Genomic DNA, 22,689 nt, shown 5'->3' with positions numbered 1-22,689 from the left:
ATAGCATGAAGTGAGATAAAGCAAACCCAGTGCACCCGGTACCTTGGGAGCACTTAATAAATGATACTTATTAGGGAGATGAGTAAAATTCTGCTGCTCTAGATGCAATGAAGAGCTGGCTTTCATTTTCACCCTAGTTTCCTTTACAAAAATTACATGGTAATCTGCACAAGGAGGTTAGTAATATAAGTTGGTTTGGGATATGTTTACATTCTAATGTATAGCATTTAAGGTAACTGACGCTGAGCCCCCAGAGGACCCTCCTTGTGTCACGTCTTCTAAAGCAGCACTTGTCAAACCATCTGTGAAGAAGGACTTCATTTTTTTTAAATTTCCAATTTGTCACAAATACCTTTGTATAACACAATAAAATTAAAATTTGAAAAATACAAGCTCTGAATTTTTATTACTCTACCAAATTTTTATGAACGTTTTAAACACTTATTCAATTTTCTATATTTATCTCAAGGCAAACTGGTAACAAACCTTTCCCAGCCCACAGACCGCACATTAAGTAGGACTGTTATGAAGAATACTCGACATTAGGAAGGATGGATAGTGACTGTTTTGTAATAAAACAAACTAAAATTAAAAACGAAAAATCCTCTTATCAATGATGCTTCACTTACATGGATCTCAATTCAAATTAGACATCAATTTTTTAAAAAATAGTAAAATAGCCAGTATCCCATATTGAACCCTTCATAAAAACCATATATTTAGTAAACTATCTTAAAAGGCTTTTGAACAAAGGAACTGGATTTTAACTTAACACTGTTTTAGTACAGTTTAGAGCAGCATAGAATAATTTCCATATAGTAGAAGAGTAACTAAATAAACTAGGAAAAACCACCAATAAGAGTAACCTCACAGGCTCACATTTAACATATTAAATGAAGTTCCTCACACTAACCTAACTACAATGTATTTTTGAACATTTGGCAACTTTAACAGAACCTGTTGCTACTCCTAGTAATATTAAAAAGAAAAGTGCTATGTACTTGTATAAAGAGAAATTCCTATAGCATAAAGCCAGCAAAATCAATAATATATTAAAACATTTAGTTTTTCTTATAGAATATATAATGCCTATTATGCATTTTTTTTCTCTTCTTTTACAGTTTCAACACAACTTCTTACCAGTTTTGGCATTAATGCAAATAACCCAAAGATACATACTCTGTCTACACAGTTGGACTTTATTAGGCCTGACCTTTTACATATATAAGGGTATATATCATTTTATTATATATATATATCTCCCTTTATTACATACATATATATATTCCTTTATTGATGAAACAACATTTCCTATATCCTTATCCCTACAAAGAGAATAATACAATAAAACAAAGTGAGATAGTGAGAAAGCATTCTTGTGTCTATAACGATAAAGTTTGGTTTATCAATAAATCACTTCATATCTTTCAAGCATGCCTTAAAAAAAACTCAGAAACCATGAAATGTTTTCATTGGTTATTTAAAACACTATGTAGTGATTGGGAATGGGGAGGAAGGTAAGAGGCAGTCTCTAAACCAGTATTACTCATTTCTCCAACCTGAAAGAGTTGTTCTTCTTTCAGATGTCAAACTAAACGTCTCCTTACCCAAGGAAGCCCAGAAGAGGCAAGAGAGATGAAAAGGAATAGATTCCTCTCTCCAATCCACCTGAAGAATGCCCGAGGAAAAGGACTTATGGTATCTAAGTTTTCTTCACATTGAGGTTTTTCTGGTGACACTACCTACTATGAAGATGATTCTGAGATTACAAAAACAGATTAGTTTCCAATGGAGAAAAGCCTTCCCTAGGCCCAAATTAAATTTATACTTCATTCCAAAAAGCAATGATTAAAAATGTTTAACATCCACAAATGAAAATAATTTCAAGACCTCAATGTATAAGGCCACAGTCATCTATCAAATGAGGAATCTAGTGCCTTTCAGAGCACTTCTAATCAGTCTCTGCACTTCATCAAACACGAAACACAGTACAGCCTGTTCCACGTTTGGTCCAAGATGCTAATGATAGTAGCTGTGGCAATCAAGTCAGTAGCACAAATGATAGTACGTTCACACCTAGAGTGCAAAGAACATTCTTACCGCTTTATTCTCACTTTAGCTCTGTCTAAAGGACAGGAAATAAAGACATTCCTCCCTTAAAAAAATAAACCTACCATTTCAGATAACTCATCCAAGGCCAGTTACTAGTATTCAAAACTGGCACTTAGAACAGTGTCACCATGCAAGCCAACAGGAAGTGATGCCCAGGCTGTAGACGCGAATCCGCTACATAGATTTTTCACTTTTCTGGGAAAACCAGGAAAGAAGCACATACAATACATATTTTCTAAATTATGGCAATTCTCATTCTTTCAATTGTAATATATTTTAGTTGCAATTTGTGAGGGGCATCTTTCACATGGGACAGATGTGTAACCCCAGAAGTAACTGACCACTCTCTGCACCCAGGAAAGCCAAGATGTGGTACTGCCAGCAGTTGTCAAGGTGTCTGTGTGCCCAACTTTCATCCAGCTGGAGCAAAGGTAACAAGCTCTTGAAGCATAAAGAGAAAGCAGAAAGAGACAAAATTTTTAATTCAAAATTCAGATTGAATTTTCATATTTTTGAGGAAGATTAGCCCTGAGGTAACTGCTGCCAATCCTCCTCTTTTTGCTGAGGGAGACTGGCCCTGAGCTAACATCCGTGCCCATCTTCCTCTATTTTATATGTGGGACGCCTACCACAGTATGGCTTTGCCAAGCGGTGCCATGTCCGCACCCCGGATCCGAACCGGCGAACCCCGGGCCGCTGAAGCAGAACGTGCACACTCAACCACTGCGCTACCAGGCCGGCCCCTGAATTTTCAACAGTGAATTAAAGTGCACAGCACCATATAGTACTTGACCATTAAATGCGGTACAAAGAAAAATAACCCAGAGCAGTTCCCTATCACCAAGAAGAATTCAGAGGTTGTTTTTGTGCCTCTTCTTTATTTCCGACATACAAGCAATATGAAATTCTAAAAAGAAATAAGATGTCAATCTCTTAAGATTTCAATAACTCATTAGCAGAAACTAACAAAAAGAACGCCTAACAACTGACAGCATATAGCAAAATGAGTTTTAATAAGACTGTATACAATATTTAAAGGAAGGAGGTCTTAGTTATATCGAATCTATAGAAAAATATCCTGTTGATTTTACTAATAATGAAATATTCCACTCTTTCGGTCTCATTCCCAGCTGTCTGGGGGCAGGGGGAGGCAGTGCTTCCTCAGCAGTACTCTGCTGCTCTAAACAGATGTGCAAAGGCATCGAGATGGAAGCAAGGGCGACAAACAGGGCAGGTGAAAACAGTTCCTAAACTCTAGAATATTGTGGGGTGGGCAGTAATGGAAAAGTAAGAGAGCTAAGATGGCACAAGGCCAGGCAACAATTGAGGGCTCAAGTCCATACAGCGGTCACAATAACGATGACAGAAACAATCACAGTAATAAGTGACTGAGTTCCTATTCTGCTCCAAATACTACAGAGAAGCATGAAATATACAGCTAATCTAATTCTAACAATCTCAACAAATATAAGTATTATCACTTCTCTTTATTTAGGTACATCAGCTGAGGCCCAGAGATATTAATTTATTCACACAAGCTCACTCAGTCAGTAGCCAGTTATTCTTTTGGGTCAATAATGATAAGTTGTGATAAATAATGACAGATGACAGACATGTATACCTGTTTATCACAGCTAACAGAAACAGCTGGATTTTACCCTATGACTGATTGGCTCCAAAGCCTGGGCTCACAACTTAATTTAAAAAAAATCACAAAATGCTTACCAAAAAGTATTTTATTACTGCTTACAAAAGATCCCTGATTTATCAAATCAACAGACTAAAAAGGAAAGATATTATAAGTTTAGTGGGCACTGAATGAAAGAATGAATGAATGAGTATAAGATGACAATAAGGATAAACAGGCTTTTTTTTAAGGAAGGAATGGGAAATCTCTTTAACTTTTCTTATTGCTACCTTCATTCCCTGAAAGTAAATGTCTTCTTAAAATAAAATCACATCTTTATCACCAATAAATGTTTGTTTTGTAAACGTTGGCTGATAAGGGAAAATAAAAACATAATACAATATTTGAAGGGAGTTTAAAAATGAGCTATTTTAAGGTGTACATAGATTTGCCAAAGATGTTGCTAGAACAAGTATTACAGAAATACACATTGTGAAATTCTTTATTAATCACAAATATAGTGACCAAATTTATAAGGAAAAAGAAAATTACTTTGAATTTTCTTAGAACAGTATATTTTGAAATGTACTGAATAAAAGAAATGCTAATTATGTCATATAAATGGCACATTCAGAAAACGTATATATTTTCTGCATAAAAATTGTGCTGTTTCCTTTATTTTAACACTCACACACCTCAGATTCTATTTGCAATATAGATAAAATGGAAGGAGAAAAAGTGAGTTAACTGTTGCATGCTCAGAGGTACTGCAAACCTTCAGAAAAACATTATCGCTACAGTTAAAACAGAACCTGTTAGTCTCTTAGGTTACCACACAAGTGTTTTAAAATTTTGTTTTGCTGTGGTTTTAAAGCTTAGTGTAATCTCTCTACCACTGCTACCAACGGACAAAAAACAAAGAGTTAAAACTCAAACACAATGGTGAACCACAGAGCTCAGCCCATTCCTTAACAAACTTGTTGCCAGCCCTGTCTGCACCATCCTCACTCCTGTGTTTCTCTGGCCTCGAGCCAAGAGTATCATTTTACTCTGAGTGAAGAAAAAGAGTTTCATTCTTCCAACCTTGTACTACTTTCACCCCGACCTTGTAATCTTGTTTTTCCACATTTTCTAACTATTCAAACAAAAGCTGTCCCCCTAAAATATTCATAAAGGATAGGGAAAAGAGGAGAATGGGAAGGAGGTGTTCTCTTAATAGATAGTACTCATAGTACTGGGCACTATTTTAAACACCGATAAGGGCGAGCCTGGGAGCAGGCACTCTGCTAGCACCCAATGAATTCAGGTAATGTATCCATTGTTCCACATTGCTATGGTCTAGTGACAGGAACCCCAACTAGAACAAGCTTGCCCTGCACTTTCCTTTGCATTGAGATGCCAACTTTGATAAGGTCACACCTTAAAAGATCCACATAGCGTGTGCAGCACGCAGATAGCAATAAAGCCTTCAGCCATTCCCATACTCAGATAAGACAGTAAAAAGAAGAGGAAATCAGAACAACATTCGCACACACAAGTAGACTTACACAGCCAACCCATTTGCAGCTACAGCTATCTAGATCCTTCTTCACACCAGGGACCTAAGTGGAGCCAACAACAAAAATCATGCACGATTCCACCCCTCCCCCTGCCTGCTGCAATCCCCGAATTTTCTTCACAGGAGCTCACTGCTTTCTCTCACTGGTCTCCTTTGAGGAGTATCCAAAAGAATTCCTTCATTTCTCTGTTTTTTGATTCCAGTGACTCCCTGAAATGTCCAATTCCTGACCCTTTATTCCCCTGAAGCTCTGAGTTCTCTCCTACTGCAGAGCTCTCTCCCATGAGCTACCCATAGAAACCAATTCCCGGCTGCCGGCCCTCCCAGTCATTCCCCAAAGATCCAGGCCTCTTCTCCCCTGCTGTTTTCCTTTCCAATGCTCCCAAAAGAACCTGACATCACTATTAGTGAGAACACATAGGAGGTCTGGGAAGGACGGGGAGAACACTACCGAAGCGAAGAAAACACACAGACACACGATGAAGGAATGATATTCTAATTCCTGAGCTGGTTTTGCTCATATCCGAAAGTTTTGTTTATACACAATACAGCATATGACCTCTGAAACACTCAAACCTTCCCAAATTGCTTGATGAAATGATTTTATCTAAAACGTTTAAAGAAGTGCAATGTCTGAGTGCGTATGTATATATGTGTGTGTATGTATAGATGTGTGTGTGTGTATATATTTCTTTAACAAAAACAACACAACTTACAGAAAGCTTACCAGCTTATAAAATGGTGACTAAAATCAAAAGACTGAAGTGCAAAGATCCCTTTTTATCTCCTATCAAACACCGGAAATGAGAATTCTGGAAAAAAAAACTTCAGCAAAAACTATTGATAGGCTGGCACCCTGCTCAAAGCCTCTGTTTTGAGAATGCTATGTTGTAGCTTACCGTATAACCAAACTCTAGCAGAAACTCTTTATTTAATTGTAATGCTTGCACTAAGATTTAAGAGTTTTAAAACAACTTCTTTTACACTACCTAATTTTTGCCTGATTCAGATAATAAAACATCTTTGGGGCAAAAGACAAATGTATAATCTGTTTGAGAACATTTTCTTCAATTTACATATTTTTATAACCAGAAACACAGTGATAAGAATTAAGTGATTCCATTTTTCCTTTCAAGATATAAATTTACCAAAACTTATTTTATTTAAATTGCTGAACTTCATAAGTGGCTACTTCTCAAAAAAAAAAAAGGCATTACTATAAGGACTGAAAATAACAAATCAAATCATTAGTGTTTAAATATTTTTAACACCAATCCTATTTTTTTAATTTCTTCTGTAGTTTCTAAAAAAATAATTTATGGAAAGAGGGGTCCAGACTCTTCCTATTTAATTTAGGACATCCTTGCTTTTTCTACAAGAAAAGATGGTCTAACTACTTTTGAGAAAAAATGTTTGTTTTCAGTAGGTTTTCTGTTCTGATATCAAATATCTAAAAGCCCTTTGCCACTTGGAAAATCTAAAAGTAAAGTATCTCAAGTCTTACTCCCATGTAGTCTTGCTCATATTTAGTACCATCATGGACACATTAAATAACGCATGTATTTAAGATGTGATTAATATGCAATACTTGGACAACAGTACTGAAAAGCATGTCTCTAATTTTTAAATATTTTAGAGCTAAAAGATTTTTTTAAATTTTAATGTAATTTTCATTCAAAATCTCTCTATCATTGCACCCATCAAGTCATCACATGGTAAGGAATAGATATATCATGCTGTTGGTGAATGGGGAAAAACATGTATTTAAAATGAATTACATCATACGGGAGGCCAAATTAGCTTGCCCAGATTCAGAAACAACAATAAGGGTTCCCTCAGATACATACAGAAAGAGGGCCATCACAAAGCAATTGGATTGTTAATAAAAGATAATCAAAATAATGGCCCTCTGGACACACTTGAAATCCCTTGCTTTTAAGAACTTTACGGCTTAGCAAGGAAGAAAAACAAGAATTATTTCTTACTTGGGTGACATTTATTTCAAGAAAGACATGATAATTAGAAGGTCAAAGGGGAATCTTTGAACCCCAAATTGCATGCCTCATTTTAAGTATGTGTGCATAGAAGCATTTTTTCAGTTTCCATTAGAATGTCAAAATTCTAATTATAGAATTGCCTCTCAATATTTCTCTCACTACAAGAGAGCAGGTTTGGTCACCTGAAGTGAGCACTTGACTAGAACTCATAGGAAAGGTATGTGAATTGTGGGTCACGTCCAGTTATTGTGAGAACTATGTTCCTACTTTTGTGGACCAGAGATTTCAGGGATAATTTGTCCTGAGATATATATATATGCACATATATCTTTCTCAGGAATACTTAGGGGAGGAAAAAACAATTAAGCACACATCATGCATATATATTTCTATATTCCTTGCAGAGATATGACAAAAATCCCAGATCTTTCTTAGTAATATTTTAGAGAATTTTCAAAAATAAGTGGAACATAGCAGAGCATAATGCATGCTGAATTGGAAGTCAAAAGACTTGAAGTTTATTTATTTAACTGTGTAGCTTTGGATAATTCACTAATTTTTCTGTGTCTCAGTTTTCACATCTCTAAAATAAAGGGGACTGAAATATCTCTCAAAATCTATGAGTCAATGAAACGAAATGAATCAGGGGCATGATCCTAAATTAGGCGAAAGGTAACATAAAGACAATAGGGACACCAAACTGAATTGTCAGGAGGATGGAGTGAATACAAATCAAGGAAAAATGATTGAAATTACTAAATAGAAACCCACAAGACATTCTTTTCACTGAATACTCCCCAAAGTATTCAAAATGGGTGCTACATCCATGATGTCAACTAGAATAACACCAGCTGCTAAGAAATGAAATAACAAAGACTATATAAGATATAGAATTATTTAATTGGAAAGGGGTTTTTTCCCTTAAATTGAGCAGAAGTATGACGGAACTTTACACATTTCTTTTAAATTTCTCCTGAATTTATGTAACATAAAATAACTTCCCTTACATTAGCTTAATGTGCTACTTTCACCATCCCCAGTGTCCTATGATCTGTATTTGGTCTCCATAAGCAGATTAACATCCATGAAAAGACAGAGGGATCACCTTCTAAAAACTCTGAGTGTGTCCCACAATTTCAGAGAGCTGAACTATATGCTGGCTACTGGACTGATGTGACCTGAGATCTGATCCCATTGCAGTGGCCATCCGGCTACAGTGGCAGTGTTACTTTACCAAAATAAACCCTCCTCAATAGGAAAATGCGCCAAGAGTGCTCCCAAGTGCCAACTTCTACTCTTCTGGAATAAGATTCCACTAACAAAGTTAATATAGCTTTGACCTGTTTTTCTTTAGGAGGTACATGCATTTAGATTCTACTCATGTTGATATTCATTCTCAAAATATACGTAAAAACACTGCTTTTTTATATATATAAAAGCAATATATATTCATTATAGAAAATTTGGAAATCTAGAAAAGAATATAGAACAAACAAATATCAAATTCCAATACTCAAAGATGACCACTATTAACATTTGATGTATAGTCTTCCCATCTTTTCTCTATGAAATATATGTACACTTATATATAGTGAGTTTTTGTTTACAAATTTGAGATCCTACTAAAGAAACTTTTGCAACCTTTTAAATTTCTGTACTTTGAAAAATTCGTAAGCCATAATTATCTCTGTAACACACGATTTTTTTGAAGAAGAAGATTAGCCCTGAGCTAACATCCACCACCAATCCTCCTCTTTTTTGCTGAAGAAGATTGGCCCTGAGCTAACATCTGTGCCTGTCTTACTCTATTTTTTACATGTGGGACGCCTATCACAGCATGGCTTGATAAGCAGCGCGTAGGTCCACGCCCAGGATCCAAACCAGTGAACCCCGGGCTGCCGAAGCAGTGTGCATGAACTTAACTGCTACCCTGGGCAGGCCCCAGTAGCACTCGATTTTTAATAGCTGCATCTTATTCTATCCAGTGGATATGCCATTTTTTAAAACACTCAACGATTATGTAAAATATTTCAAAGAATTTAAATGTAACAGTTAATTCTCCACATTAAATATTCAATTATAAGAGATTATTTTTAAAGTGGATTTAACACTTGATGCTATCAAACTCTCAGTAAGTGAAAAATACAAGTAGACACAACTTACAGCAGCAAAACTTTTGTAATCAACTCTCCCTTTATTCTATTCAAATAAATCAAATATTATAGTAGTGGCAAACTGTGCATCTTGCCTTGCTAACATTCATCTTGGAATTTTAGGGTTTCATATCATGATTAACATAATCACAGGAATAATAAATGCTTGCATTCAGTATCTATTATGCTACGTGTTTTTTAAAGGAATCACTGTAATCTTGACCGCAACGCTATGAGGTAAGTATTGGTATCTTTCTTACAAATTAAGAAGCCAACCTTCTGAAAGGTGAAATAATTCACACAGCTAATAAATAAATCCTACCAAAACTTAAGATGTAGCTCTTGAATCCCATATTGAAAGGATGTTTGATGCTCTCATTTATATTTATGTTTGGTATATTCATATTTATATTTATTAACTGTATTTTAACACTAATGAAAACAAACTCCTAACACCATCACTGTTACCATCATGTTATGGCATGGCAATGTGACAATGTTATACTTCAAGGAGATAAGCACAAGCTAGATAAAAGATATACAGTGATTTTTAATAAAATTATAGTTTTCAGAGTTGAATATCATTCTTGTATAACAATGTCCAGTAGTTTTTAAGATGATTTCAATCCCAGTTTTTGTTCAATCAGTTTTTTTAACTGTCACTTAGACACATTTTTGGATAATAGTCACTTGATGGTATTAAAGTGTATGAAACCAAGACATAATATGCAATTGCAATTAATAAACGTATATAAGAAATACAACTATCAACAAATAATTTGGGTATGAGAAATTTGCGTCTAATCTGGGTGCGGGGAAAGCAAATGAATGGATTACACTAGTTTCTTACAGTTCCACTTGAAAGGAATTGTGCGGCTGACATTTTTAGTCCTGCTCCGTAAAAAAATTATGTTCCCAACAAACTAACATTGAGTGGTGTGGTTCATTTGTTATTTTTAGTATTTATCTTTTCTTTTTTTGTTGTTGTTGAATAGAAAACATTTTCAAGGGCCGGCCTGGTGACTCAGCGGTTAAATTCGCACCTTCCCTTTTGGCGGCAGATGTTAGCTCAGGGCTAATCTTCCTCAAAAAGAAAAGGAAGTTTCAAAAGGTATACAGTGAAAAGTCTTGCTTTGAAAGAGTATATAGGGAACAAGCTTGCTTCCATCCAGTCTCTTATCTGCTCAGCTCTCAACCCTCTACCTACAAACCCCCAGAAACAACCAACCAGCGTACTGCTTTCCTGTATATCTTTTCACATATTTTTTATATAACTGCCATCCATCTCTCTTTTTTTGCATGAATGTAGCTTATTTTACTCTGCCTTTGTTTTTTTTTTTTTAACTTAGTAATATATTTTGGAAATCTGTCCGTATTCCTAAGATTCCTCACCTTTTTTGTACATCTACATAATATTCCATAATTGATGTACCTAATTTATTTAACCAGTCCTCTACTGATGGACATTATCTGCAAAACGTTTCCCATCTTTGCTATTAAAAACAATGCTGCAATGAATAAATTTGTACATTTAACATTTTACAAATATATCATAAAATAAATTAGTACAGATAGGAATACTAAATCAAAGCTTATATGCATTTGTTCCAATTTACACTTATACCAACTTATAATCCCAACAACAAAGCAAAACGTCCTTGTTTCCTTGTAGTCTTACCAACAAAGTATGCTATTACTCTATTACACATTGGGATTTTTGCTAATGTATTGGATTAAAAATTCTGTCAGTGTAGTTTTAGACTTCGTCTTTTTTGAATGAATTTGAGAAACTCCTATATGTAAAAGCCAATGGTATTTTTTTGTGAACTATGTGTTAGAATAATTTAACCAGATTTCCATTAGGTCTTCTTTGTCAAGAATTAGGAGCTGGTAAGTATTAGATTAGATCTTTATTGCTAATGTGTTGCAGCCTTTACCTCCAATTTGTTATATATCTTTTGGTTTTGTTGATATTATTTTTTGCCATGTAGAAGTTTTAAATTTTTATAAATTCAAATATATTAATCTTTTTAATTGACTTTTGGATTCTGAATTTTTTTAACAAACTGTTGTCCATACTAAGACCATAAAAAACTCATATTTTTTCTTTTGCTAGTTTTATAGTTTCATCTTTCACATTTAAATCTTTGTTCTAATCTGGAGCTTATCCTGATATTCAGTATGAGATATGGATGCTGTTGAGTCTACCTCTCAAAGAAAATAGTATGTCTTCCCATTTTTAAGTATTCTTTTGCATATTCTTTAATATAAATATTATGCAATTAAATGAAACTTGCATGATAATTTGGAACTTCCCTATTACTGAGCTATTGTTTATGATCATTTTCTAACTAATTCTCTGAGGTTTCTGAGTATAAAATCTTATCATCTGTAAACAGCAATTGCTTTACTTCTTCCTTTCTAATTTTTATACCCTATTTTCTTTCTTTCATATAACTGCATTAGCAATTTCCTCCAGCACAATATGAAATAACAGTGAAGAGAGTAAACTAAATTTTTTCTTCTTTCTAATGTTAGTGAGCATGCTTCATGTGTGTTCTTATCAATTATACTGGCTTTTGGACTGATATAATATATTTTATCACACTGAAGAAGTCTCCTTTTAATCCTGTTTGATTGAGTGGGAAGAATGGTTAATTTTTGCCAAGTGTCTTTTCAGTATCTATTGAGATATTCAAGTGATTTTTCTCTTTAGTTTAATATGATAAACATTAGCAGATTTCCTACTATTGAACCATCCTTGCATTGCTGAAATAAATCCCACTTGTTGATAATGTATTATTACTTTAATGGAACCTAGATTGTTTGTTAACTTTTTAGGAATTGCCACTTATTTTGGCCTATGATTATTATTTGACCGTATTAAAGAATAAGAAGTCAAGTCTTAAAGCAATGAAAAATTACAGACCAAAAAGATTTGGGGCAGAGGACTAGAATTTAGGTTGGGGACTGCATATACATTAACTGATTATATTGGACTGTTATAGGTCCACTGGTTAGGAACTGTGGGACTAATATTTTCAGTCCTACTGCACAGGGAAATTATACTCTTGGCAGAAGTCTTTTAGCCTAACACTCTGTGTGGGTTTTTAATTCACTAATACACTAATTCAACTTAATAAAGAGTCACTTAACACCTACCATTTTCAAGGCATGGAGTGGCTCTACAGTGTAGTTCAGTGGTTTGCAAACATTTTTTGATGTAGATATATAATAAGAAATACTTTTTCTTCTTTTTTTTCTAGTGAGGAAGATTGGCCTGAGCTAAGGTCCGTTGCCAATCTTCCTCTTTTTGCTTGAGGAAGATTCACCTGAGCTAACATCTGTCACCGTCTTCCTCTATTTTGGATGTGGGACACTGCCACAGCATGGCTTGATGAACAGTGTGTAGGTCCACACCCAGGATCTGAACCTGCAAATCCCGGGTTACCAAAGCAGAGCACACAAACTCACCTACAATGCCACTGGGCTGGCCCCAAGAAACACATTTTTTACTGTAATTCAATATATATGTATATCTATGTTTGTCTAAATATACATGCATATGTTTATGAAAAATGGTTTCAGAAAACAATACTTATCCTTACTATACATAACGTACACTTAACGATACACAATGATATCTTATCTTCTATTCTTCTTTATTCCACACCATTCTTATTAAAGTGAAGTTGCCACACATTATATTGATTTCCAACTCATAATCACCTGCAATCTGTTTTGGAAATATTGTCATACTAGCTAACAACAAGGATTCCAGAGCCAGACAACCTAGGTTTGAATCACAGCTCTACCTCTTAACGGCTTTTAATGGTACCTCCACGTCTCACCTATAGGACAAAGACAACAGTATCTACCTCATAGGGTTTTGTGAAGATTAAATGAGTTAATACTTGTAAATGCATGTTTTAACAATATACCTGACTGCTTTGATAAAATATTTCCCTTGACCCTGAAGTTGACAAAAGAAAACAGAAACTGAGGAAAAATCCTTAAAAATACAGACTTCCTATCACCTATTAGAAGTAATTATGAGCACGCCAATATGATCTAAATGCCTCATCTGGACTGTGTCTTCCCTTCCAAGGCCTTGGAAATAATTAATAAATATTTGCTGAATTACATAAGCATTAAGATCTCCCTTTTATTTTCCCTTTATATACAGATTCACATCAGTCCTTTTAAAGGCTTTATGAAACCAATAAGCATGCTAAGAAATTATAATTTACCATTACATTATAAAGAAGTTATTATACATTATGACTGAATTATAGACTCTTTAACTATTCCACAGTAACATACAAATATCTTTGGTAGATTTAGTCTCATGCTCCAGATTTTTTCAAATCCGTAAACTTGATAAAGGAACACTCTTTGCCACGTTTCTTAAAGATACTTAGGAATGCCTTCTGGCTTACTGCCTATCCCCTTCTCCTTGCTACTTCTGATGGAGCAGTGAAGAAGGTCATGGTACCTTCAACCTAACTACAAGTATGTTATAAGGAACTCAGTGACCAAGTTTCTGGAATCCACGCGTTTGATGTCTATGACCCAAAACTCCTATTGGAGAAGTTAGTGGTACTAACAGAGGCGGTGTGAACAAACATCCTCCTAGGGAGCGGAAGAGAGCTCTCTCTCTCTCCAGACTCATACACTGATTCTCAGGGGATTCAAAACGGAGTGGAGACAGGCATGTGATAAAGCTCTGTATGGAAGGGCACAGGTATCCAGCGGTCATTCCCACAATAATAGAAAAATGAATCTTTCTATTTTATCCACCCAGATGAATGCATGCCGATGCTGGCTCTTGGCCTGGCTGTGGCAAAGGGACTATCCAGGAGATATTTGATAGCACAACTCTAATTCAGTCTGAAATGGGAGGCAGAGAGTACCCTAATCTTTATGGTACTTAGGTATGTAAACATCTTAAATCCAGCCTGGAGGAAAGAGTAATTTTATTTCCTAACTCCCAGTATTCCAGGGCCTCTCCAGAGTGAACTTTGGAGCCAATGAAAATAGGTATTTATTAGACATAATTGCACTGTTCCATCAACTTGCTGGCATTTATCCACTATACATATCAAATGATATTAATATTTAGGTTACCTCTGGTAAATAAGCTACCTTAATTTCAAGTACAATCTGAAGAAACCCTCTATGCAAGTGTCTGTTTCTCAAAAAACAAAGAGAAAGTTATGTATGGAAGTTAATTTACCTTTGAAGTGAAAAGTTTTGGTTTTTTTTTATTCTCTCTCTCACTCACTTTTTTTTTTCCAATTGTACTTCTTGATATTTGGCACAGTTTTTTCTAACTGTGGTGGAAGGATGGAGGGAAGTTTTTGTTTTGTTTAGTTTTAGCGTGTCTCTAAATCTGATGGTGATTGTATTCTTCAGTTTGGCATCTGTTCAGCAAGGAGAGACAAGGGTACACAAATTTGACAGAAATAAAGGTAAATGGATATTTTTAAACTTATCACAGGGACGGCAAGCACTGGCAGGCTGGCAGAAGCCCTATCTCCCCCGGAAACTGCCACACCACCCCCTCCCCACACACCTCCAACCACCGGGCCTGCCGACCACTCTGTCTTGAGCCTTGTTCTCTGTCCTCAAATGTCACCTTCCACAACTTCAACACTGATACCCAACTCCAAATTTTAGGTTCAAATGACAGCTCACTGAAATTCTTCCACATATTTTCAATGGTCATATTTGCTAGTGATGACAATAGGGTTTCTTGGAAAGATGTGTTATCTTCTTCAGGGAAATCTAAAATTTAATCTCTTTCTAAAATAAAAAGGTGTGTGCGTATGTGTGTGTGTCCGTGTATTTGTGATGAGGACAAAAAGTTTGTTTGTTTTCTCTGACACGTACTCTGAGAGTTTTAACCTGATAGGTCCTAAATGTAAATTGTTACAGAAAAACCTAAAAGTGAATTTTGATTAAATAAAATATTAAGTGAGGAAGGCCAATTTTTTTGCTTTTTGGCTTTCATGTTTCACCCATTGATTTACTGTTGTATAGATTTGAGAGATGTGAAAATTAGTGACTATTAGATATACAACATTATACAAGCCTTCACATAATAAACTATATGAAAGAGAATATGAACATCAGGGTAAGAGATGCCTCAAAAAGTCTCCCAAAAGGCATGAAGATCTGATCTCCCACAGCATCTAATTTAATATGACTTTAATCAAAACATAAACCTTGGGACCGGCCCTGTGGCGCAGCAGTTAAGTTCGCATGTTCTGCTTTGGCAGCCCGGGGTTCGCCGGTTCGGATGCTGGGTGTGGACATAGCACTGTGTGGCAAGACATGCTGTGGTAGGCATCTCACATATAAAGTAGAGGAAAGTGGGCACAGATGCTAGCGCAGGGCCAGTCTTCCTCAGCAAAAAAAGAGAAGGATTGGTGGCAAATGTTAGCTCAGGGCCAATCTTCCTCAAAAAAAACAAAAACAAAAACAAAAACAAAAACCAAACATAAACCTCTCAAGAAACAAAAGTATAAACTTACTCAGGGAAAGCTTTCTAAAGTGAAAGCAAATTTAAGAAAAAAGCTTTCTACAATTAAAAAAACCTTTTAACTCTTACAAGTTGCTAAAAAGCAGTGTCAATCAGCCTTCAAGAAGGCAAAATAACAGCTAAATCAGGTAATGCTGAGGCATGGTAACTGTGACAAAGCTGGATTAAAAATATATACAATCACATACATTATAATCATTTCATGTTGCTATGTAGGTCTTAATCTAATTTTACTCACTCAGGATTCAATGAGTTTATTGAATTTTTAATTTATGCTAAGCACTAGGAAAATAAAATAATACATTTTTATGTCTTAGATATGAACAGATCCTAATTTAAGGTAGGAGGAAGGAGAATGGTGACTGCAAAGGAAAATAAGACTTCTAGTTCCCTCTTGAATATCCATGCTATCCTGTTAGGTGAAATTCTATAGGCTTGAAATAATGGAGGAATTAAACAAAATCCAGATGGAATATTTCTTTTATTTCTCCACCACCCTGGGAAAATGTCTGTCTTCATAGTGAGGTCTCTCAAGATGAAAGCAGACTAAGCAGTACAGGTTCCTGAGATAATGGAAGGTCACCTGGCTAACCTGGCAGCCTGCTCATCAACTTCAGATTCACGTATCTCCCAAATTACAGAGGCTGCTGTTCACACCCTGAAACCAATCCATCACTCTCATTTTCTGCCTTAAAAATAAATTAAAGGGATAGGTGAAGGCACGACATGACTCAAACCATGTGGATCTCACAAATATGTCCCACTTACTATCATGGAATAGTCACAATTGGCAATCAGACCCAGTTTTTCCCAGCAAAACCGAAAGATAATAGAAATGCTAAATGCCAGATGTCAGTAAACCAAGAAAGTTTAATTATTTACATGGCATAATAAATACTTAGATCTTATTTTACTTTAAAATATTTTAGAAAAGAAATAGCCATTTCAGAATCTTTTTGGGTGTATGATGGAAAAAAACAGCTGTGTAACATCAGAGCTTTCTACTTTGTAGGAACACAAAAGTAGGTACACGAAAACAGGGTATAACTCTTAGACATACCACAGCACTGCCCAAATCTCTTTCAATATGAAAGAATAAGAGATGAGACTTTATTGACTTTCTGGCTAATAACACTAATTGTAGGAAAAACAAAGTCATATTATCAACATCTTAACTGGTAAATTCTCCCTTGGTTACAGGAGCACAAAAATGAGGCACCAGTAGGTTCATTACCACAGAATGAAACACTCTGTAGCTGTTAAAAATCATAATGTAGATATGTGCTTAAAATAAAACAGTGTTTAGAATGTATACCGTTACGGGAAAACAATCATATTATAAACAATTTTTATTATATGATCCCAGCCATTCCTATGTTTACATGGGCATAGAAAATGACCCAGATAGATATACTTTGAGTTATTAAATAAATTATATACAAAGCAGTTAGGACACTGCCTGATACACAGTAAATGCTATATAAGAACTTCCGGGGGCCGGCCCGGTGGCACAGCGGTTAAGTGCGTACGTTCCGCTTCGGTGGCCCAGGGTTCGCCAGTTCAGATCCTGGGTGTGGACATGGCACTGCCTGGCACGCCATGCTGTGGCAGGAGTCCCACATATAAAGTAGAGGAAGATGGGCACGGATGCTAGCTCAGGGCCAGTCTTCCTCAGCAAAAAGAGGAGGATTAGCAGCAGATGTTAGCTCAGGACTAATCTTCCTCAAAAAAAAAAAAAGAATTTCTGCTGTGATTATTTTGCATAGTAATAGGCTCTAATTGTGGGATTATGAGTGCTTTCCTGCTTTTTTAAGTTATGCATATTTTCTTTTTCCTGTCAATTAACCTGCATTCATTCTATTAAAAACACAGCAAAATATATATCGTTAAAATACACTTTATTAAAATCACCATTTTCACATCCAATAATCACAATCCAGGAAAATTAGCCCATATTACAAATTCTTCACTTAACTGGTGTACCCAATAACTTTTACTCAATGGCATTTAAAGTAAAATTCAGTAGGAAAAAAGCTCAGACTTAAAGTTATACAAGAAAGGAAAGAAACAAACACTAAAAGTTTAGACATCTGAGTGTTCTGTGCTGTACTATGAAAGAAATTGATTTCACCAAAGCTCCTGACCCCAATTAACAAACCAATGTGTCAATGAGCCATCATGGTTCAAACTGCCCCCTAACACCAAAAGTGACAAGGAGCTACTGCCATCCATCCACCAATTACTTAACAACAACATTTCACATTTACGAGATCACTTACCAGATGCCCCAAACTCTGCCAACAACTTCATACTTCTCACTTAATCCTCCCAACAGGTACAATCTTTAGGGCAGGAGGGATGAAGCACAGAGGTTAAGTGACTTTATCCAAGGTCACACAGCTGGGAAGTGCACCAGGATTTGAATCTAGGCAGATCCTAGGTCCCAGCTTCTAGTCACTAGTTATTGGGCATCTACTGTGTGTAAAATGTTAGGCACATCAAGGAACTGATGACTGCTCAACAATCAAGACCCTCGCCCTGCTAGGGCAGGGTCTTTAACCATTACTGTCAGGCAGTCCTCTTCCAGCTCTGGGCCTAAGCCCCCACCTCTAGCACCACAGTCGCTGCAACTGCATTTATCACCAGCACCACCAGACCTCCACTCGCCACAGCTCTGCTCTCCACTCCTGACTCTATGGGGAAAAACGTATTCCTCACGTTCTGATTTGTGACTGGAAAGGTATTGCCTCATAAATGGTTATTTTGCATAATATTATTAATACTATCAATCAGATAAATGTCACATTAAATAAGTCTTTCCCATTTGTTATTCTGGAAATTTAACCATCATTTTACCATGGTTTCAAATGAAAAGTGCACTCTTTTATTCCATCATTTTATTTTTTAAATTATCATACAAAAAATCATTTTTTTTTTCCTTTTAGCATTCAGTTCTACAATGTGTATGGATTCACGTAACCACTACCATAATCAAGATATAGAACAAAAGTACATTCTTAATAAAAAAGAAAGTGGCTTATAAATGGCCTTCCAGGCAATCCCTGCTTTACTAAGGGCTTCTTGCTCTGTTTCTTCCATCTGGCCAGGCTTTCCCTTCTTCCTTTGACAAATGTGTTGGATAGCAAAATAGAAAGGTTTGGCATATTTTTGTAAAATATATTTTCATAGCTGTGGCATTTTCACCTTTATAGATATTTGGAAGCTGTGGTTTTTATAGGGGCTTTATCAAAACAGTTGAAATTCTCTTCCATGGCAGAGTTTCGACACGTGTAGGAATTAGTAAATGAATACACCTTTTGCACACTCCACAGCACTGACCACTGCTTGTCCCAAGGGAGGGCAGGTGGAGGCCTCTGGTCTGAGATTATCAAGTTCATGTTATGCAGTATTCACAGGCATTTGTAAACGTGTTCTGTATTTATAAAACTATAACCATAAGTTCCTTATATTAAAGCAAAAGTAAACAATGCCAAAACCAACAAACTGAAAAAAGTCTTTTCAAATCTTATTATTAGCTCAAGCTCTTGTATGGCTTTATAGACGCCACTTAAGAATTTTTTTCCCTACAAAAAAATTGTCTGCCACAGGGTCAAAGAATGGCCAGGGCGTCACTTCCAGATCCTAATATTCTCTAACACTTTTTTAACCACAGAGTTAGTCTTCAGTGCTGATATCCTCTATGCATGAAAAGAAGTCTCCACTCAGGTCTGGTACTACTTTTGAGCTGGGCAGACACTCACTTTAATAGTATTCATTTGACAGAAAATAAAAATAATATTCATAGTCCTAACCTTCTCCTCCATACCCTCCAGTGTGATCTGATGCCTGAAATTCCCATTATTAGAAATGTATTACAATGACTTGAGACCTGATTTCTAGAAAAACCTCTATTAAAGCATATATGCTACTATAAAACAACAGGAATCTATTAAACTATGTCGCTCTCTAAAATCTCAGCTTGAATGAGTTTCCTTGAATTGTTCTATGATGGAACAGAAAGCAAAAAAGGGTTCCTAGTGCCATAGATAGGTTTTGATTTGGATGAAGAGAGATGCAGAGACATATATCGGAATGATGCAGCCCTAAAAGGAAGGAAGGACCGAGTGGGACAGTGAAGGAGCAAAGAAACGTCAAACAAGGGAAGTGGGTTTCTAAAGGAGAGTGCTAAGAAAGAAGAAAGAACAGCAAAAGGGGCCCAAAGACAATTCAGATACTTCGCTAAAGCTAGCTTATCTACCTAACCTTTGCGGGGGCACTACTGGCATGCCTCTTCCTGCATTCTAAGTACCGGTCCCACCACAACCTCATTTTTTTAATGATATAGGTCAGCTTGACAAATGGCATATGACTGAGCCGAAACAAAGTTCCCTAGGTTTATCCAGAGGGAGTTTCATTGGAAGTCTAAACCCATGAGCCAGCACAAACAGGATAGATGCAAATGTGAGAGAGAAGAAATATGAGAAGGACAAAAAAGAAAGGGTGTACCACTGTTATTATTCTGATACAGATGACACATATAAGGAAGTCCATAGGAATTTTTACTTAATACTCTAGCCTACTATGAGGCCCAGCTACAGGTGTATGCATTTTGGCCAGCTCCTAATTACAAGAATAAGCGTGAAGCAAGGCCTGAACAGGCTTGAGCACTGAGTGTAAGACTATCTCTACAAATCTGGGTTCAGAGGGCACAATCCTATTCTTATCCCTACTGCATCCTGTTCACAAAAGGGCAAGTGAAATCAGATCAAAACTGGCCGTTACTGCTTGATCTCTCTCTCTTTTCCCCCCAGTTAAAGCAGCCATCTCCATCTTTCTTTCCTCCAAGGCAGCTCCCACCCCCAGCCACTTCATGAGAGCCCATTCATTCTCCCTTAGGCATTCATGGAGAAGGGTATACCTACTCCATGGCAGGTACAGTGGCAAGACAACAGGTTCAGAGATGAATAGGACAGTCTCTGCCTTAGTGGATCTCAAAGTCTAATGTAGGAGACAGACATAAAACAATAACAACAGAATAAGATAAACACTGTAATAGAGATATGTACATACTCAGTGCTACAAGAATACAGGGGAGTAACTAAAGTTTTAAAGAAGCAGTAACCGTTGGTCTTTAAAAAGGATTGCGGGTTTGCCTGGTTGAGAAAAAAGGACAAAAATCCAAGGAAAAGGGAAGAGTTTATGCAAAAATAAAGTAATATGAAAGAACTTGTTATGTTCAAGACATGACAAGTGTCTGTGGTTGAAGCACAGTGTATGTGTAACGGAATTTCAAGAGACCAAGATACAAAGATAGATTGAGTTGTTTAATAAAGGGTGTAGCACAAAATGCTAAAGAGCTTATTAGCTCTTTATAGGTAATACAGCTCTTTATAACTCCCCATGGGTAAGGGGAGTCACAAAGGTTTTGAGGAAAGGGAATGGCAGATATGTATTACAGAAATCGGCGACAAGACTACAGAAAGGAAATGGTTAATTCTATAAATATAACTAGAAAGTAGATGATCTCCAATTTTTCCTAAGAAATCAGTGTATCCTCTGCCTTAATTATATGGATGTGATTGGGAAACCGTGTTATGTTTGCCTGAATGTATCCAACTTACATCTAAAATATTCAACTGATACTTAATTTCTTATTTATTTATGATTTCTCTATGCTAAATTTCATTCTCTTTAAAGGAAGAATGCATTCTTCTTCTTTGTCCTATACACAGTATTTTTCATAAAGTACATATTGAATAAATACTCACTATTTAGATAACAATTATCCAATATTCTATAAATCAGTTTTATGCTTTATCACTCTATTTTTACCTATTCTACTATTTCTATCAATTCTATTATGTTCTCTGATTCTATTTCTAGTCTATTTCTACAGACTACTGGAGAAATATAAGGTCAACTAGGCAAGCATTTGCACAAGTGCATTTAAAAGGTGCATCTCTTCTTTCCTTTTGGCTCCAGCTCATGGGGATATGGCTTCCTATCTGAGGCAAATCAGTACTTGGGTGCCATGCTGATACCATTAGCTATATTTCGTACATTCAGTAGTAATTCAGCATGGAAGCTGGAGACCCTGTGAAAGTGTTTAGCTAATCATATACGATATTCCTGGAATTCCACCAATATTTTTTCTAACATTCAGAGCTGCTTTAAGTGAAAGAACTCTAATGAAATTTTTGTGATTACTCTTGGAATAACTACTCTTGGCAGACTGGTCACTAAATGTTTTGACAGCTTCTTTGAAGTACAATAAAGAAAAATATAACTCTAACAAAGGCCTTTTATAACCACAGCATTGCTTTAAAACGATCATTATTACATTTTTGTAGACACAACTAATAGAATAATATCTGTTACCATTCTTAAGAGTTCCTTCTCAGTTTGGTTAGAACCAAGCACTAATCAGCTGTTGCAATCTAAACTGATTATTTCTGAAGTGTCAACAGATGCACAGCTCCCTGGCTGAAACAGGAACATGTGTCTATTTTTCGTAAACAGGCTGAAGGAATACAACTGAGAGACAAGTGGAGAGAAGAAATATTCAGTCTTATAATATGCAGCGTGAAAATGTTGCACATGGTTTTACAAAATGTCCCAAACAAAATGACCTGGAAGGCCAAGAAAAAGGAAAATGACCAAAGAAAGGCAGGTGGAGAAAAAGAAAGAAAGAGTGAAGA

The 22,689-nt window shown here is 36.0% G+C and overlaps 1 protein-coding gene across 10 annotated transcripts in view; it reads right to left on the bottom strand.

Annotated features, from left to right (window-relative positions):
* IKZF2 (IKAROS family zinc finger 2) overlaps positions 1 to 22,689 on the bottom strand; it is a 159,406-nt gene that overhangs the window by 107,042 nt on the left and 29,675 nt on the right. The gene's annotated exons all lie outside the window — the stretch shown is intronic.

Source organism: Equus quagga, chromosome 17, assembly GCF_021613505.1.
Source record: "Equus quagga isolate Etosha38 chromosome 17, UCLA_HA_Equagga_1.0, whole genome shotgun sequence".
NCBI classification, from domain to species: Eukaryota; Metazoa; Chordata; class Mammalia; order Perissodactyla; family Equidae; genus Equus; species Equus quagga.
The sequence above is the reverse complement of the archived record's forward strand: the minus strand, read 5'-3'. Positions and strand labels throughout refer to the sequence as shown.